The sequence below is a fragment of the Trachypithecus francoisi genome, unplaced genomic scaffold (assembly GCF_009764315.1).
Source record: "Trachypithecus francoisi isolate TF-2019V2 unplaced genomic scaffold, Tfra_2.0 Lachesis_group5, whole genome shotgun sequence".
NCBI classification, from domain to species: Eukaryota; Metazoa; Chordata; class Mammalia; order Primates; family Cercopithecidae; genus Trachypithecus; species Trachypithecus francoisi.
This window is the reverse complement of record NW_022681470.1, coordinates 120,224,274-120,227,471: the sequence shown is the minus strand read 5'-3', so window position 1 is coordinate 120,227,471 and position 3,198 is coordinate 120,224,274. Positions and strand designations below refer to the sequence as shown.

Here is a 3,198-nt window from a genome sequence, read left to right as displayed (position 1 = left end):
GCGCCTGTAGTCCCAGCTACTCGGGAGGCTGAGGCAGAAGAATTGCTTGAACAGGGGGAGGTGGAGGTTGCAGTGAGCTGAGATCGTGACACTGCACTCCAGCCTGGGTGACAAGGTGAGACTCCAGCTCAAAAATAAAACAAAAAAAAAAGTGTACAAACATCATGAATCATACAAGTAACAATATTTTCATTAACTAACTGTTTTAAACATTTTATGACTATATTTTCTTACATCCTTTGCTACATATCCTTCAGTCTCCTCTTCAGAAAATAAAATGTTAAAATATAGTTTTCTTTAGAGAGAATGGAAAGGTAATTTAATCTTCCTTCTGTCAGGTTTGATTAATTATTTTTTAATTGGTGGCTTAGAAAATTTCTTTCAGCTTCAAAATTCATTATTGATAGCATCATGGTAAGTTTTTAGGACTGTTGCTAAATTTCGGAAAATTCCTATGACTTGATTTTCATGGATAAATAGTGACATTTCAAAGCATTTCAAGTTTTCTTGTGCTGTAATCATAAATACTCTTAGATTGAGGTAATTATTAACCTATCTGTTATTGATGTCTTTATGTCATACTGACATATTCTGAACTTTACAGTGTCTTTGCTCATGTCAGGGTTTTTTTGTGTGTCAAATCAGCAGGAAATTTACCTTTTTCTAGTTCTTATGATTAATTGTTCTTCATTATATAGGTTATCAACAATCAAATAACATGTTCACTGTTTCTGTTCAAAACATGCATCTTCCTTTTAATAATGTATCATGCTCTGGATATGATCTAAAGTCAGAATGATTTTTATTTATTTATTCAGTTGCTTGTTTTAATTGTTTTTGTTTCATATTTTATGCATTTTTAATGTAAATTTTCTCTCAACCTTTTAATAAATTTATAGATAACAAAATATTCTTTATATAAGGCTAGTCTGTAATTTCTCACATATTTCATTGAAATAATCCTAAATTTATAACCAATAGCATACAAATATATGAAAATTTCGATTAATCTTTTTTAATGTGATTTCCATTAAAAATGGGAAAAAAAGGCCACGTGGAATTACTCACACCTGTAATTCCAACACTTTGGGAGACCGAGGTGGGCAAATCACTTGAGGTCAGGAGTTCGAGACCAGCCTGACCAACACAGTAAAACCTTGTCTGTACTAAAAATACAGAAATTAACCAGCTGGTGGTGAGCGCCTGTAATCCCAGCACTTTGGGAGGCCGAGGTGGGTGAATCACTTGAGGTCAGGATTTTGAGACCAGCCTGGGCAACATGCAGAAACCCCATCTCTACTAAAAATATAAAAATTAACTGGGTGCAATGGTGTGCACCTGTAGTCCCAGCTACTTGGGAGGCAGAGGCAGGAGAATCGCTTGAACCCAGGAGGTGGAGGTTGCAGTTAGCCAAGATCATGCCACTCCACTCCAGCCTGGGCAACAGGGTGAGATTCTGTCTCAAAAAAAAAAAGGAAAAACAAGTGTGATGTTCTTATAATTATATATACTGAGTTACTAAATATATTCTGCGAAGAATAGAACTTTTGTTTTAGTTAGGTGTCAATGAGAATCAAATCCTCAAATTATTATTTGCATATGGTATTTTGGATGAATTTCCCCCAGATTAGCTCCTGGCTCAGTCATGTGACACTAGCCTTGCACTTTTGTATCATGACAGCCATAGAGGGTAGTTGAAGTAGTCTTATAAACCAAAAATACCTTCAACAACTCCAAAATCACTCCTACATGAGGGAGAATGGGATAGAGGGCACATCCTAATGGAAGAAGACAGTGATCTGTGTCAGTCATAGCCAATTTTGGTTAAAATACCATGCTTTAATATTTTACAAAAACATATAACCTTGGGGACATATTGCTGGGTTCCTTCCAGGACTTGGAAGTGAAGGACTCAAGTTTAAGTTACATTGGTTTCAAAGTTAATTTGCCTCTAACAATAGCAATAAAATTTAGAAAACAAACTGTGTGTAAGTGGCTTGACAAACCAGAGAAAGGTGAGACCTAAGCCCATAGTAGGAGGATCGTAGAAGCAAACCAAATTCCCACTACAGATCCTCAAATAAGAGGACTTACAAGCTCCAGGTATTTATGAAAATGGCAATAAATGCTGATCTGAGAATAAGAAGCCTGATTATAGGGTATCCACTATAGTAGTGAGAAAATATTTCACACTCACCCAACCACTTCTCTCTAGCCCTATTGTACTTGTTGCCTTCATTATTTTACTTTCTGTTTATTTTCCTGTTTGATTTTTTTTCTTCATGTCAGATAGGTAATGCACTGACATCGTAACAAGGTTCAAGGATGGCACATGTCACACATGTGCATAAACACCCAATGATCACGCTCATAAACTACAAAAGGATTCCTTTTTGATTTTTAAATAAAATTGTTTTAATTAAAATAAGCTACCAAATATCCAGCCCTTCATCTCCAACCTGTACAATAGGATAAGTGTCAGTACCCTCATTCCAGCAGAAGACTGGGGGTTTCTTCTCTGAACGGGTTAAATCAGAGGGTCATTGGAGTCAGAGACACCTGATGGAACTGAGTGTGTAAAGGGGGTTCCCATCATGGTGATTCAGTTCAAATCTAAATATCAAATGGTGTGGTGTTTCCTCCTTCTCTCTCCCACTTTTCTTTCTTGGTTCACTCCGGAAAATGCTACAAGGCAGACAAGAGATTTAGGATTCCTGTCTGGTGAAACTGACCTGCCCAAAACTTGAGAACTCCAGATATTGACATTTGGTACACTCAACAAAAGTATTTATTCTGATCATTTACCACCCCTCCATTGACAAGCCCCTTTTTGACTGTGAAGTCAACAAGACTTCACAGTGATTGGAAAAATTGGCGAACCAGGGAACCTCTGAGAACTAATGCTCTTCTTTTCAAGTTTTATACTATTTGGTCTTTTTAAAATGATGTGTACAAATTAGCTTTCTGATTTGCCTCTATTTTAGCCTCTGTTTGAAATATAAATGGACGGCCAGAGATCATCTGACAACTGGCAAAATCAATGGCACAAAGAACTGAGAGCAAAACAAATAGGAAAGTGTGGCAACAAAGAAAATAGGAGAAAATGTCAACAACAAAAACAACAACAACACTCTGATATCCTCAGAGATGAGTAAAGATGTGGTATCCCTAACATAAGAACAGAGTTCTGTAGCAATG

At 36.6% G+C, this 3,198-nt stretch overlaps 1 non-coding gene across 1 annotated transcript; it reads right to left on the bottom strand.

Moving 5' to 3' along the window:
• Window positions 1-2,283: 2,283 nt before the first annotated feature.
• Window positions 2,284-2,387, bottom strand: LOC117077085. The gene has a single exon (XR_004434670.1). It is a non-coding gene; the product is annotated as a small nucleolar RNA U13 (small nucleolar RNA).
• Window positions 2,388-3,198: the final 811 nt, after the last annotated feature.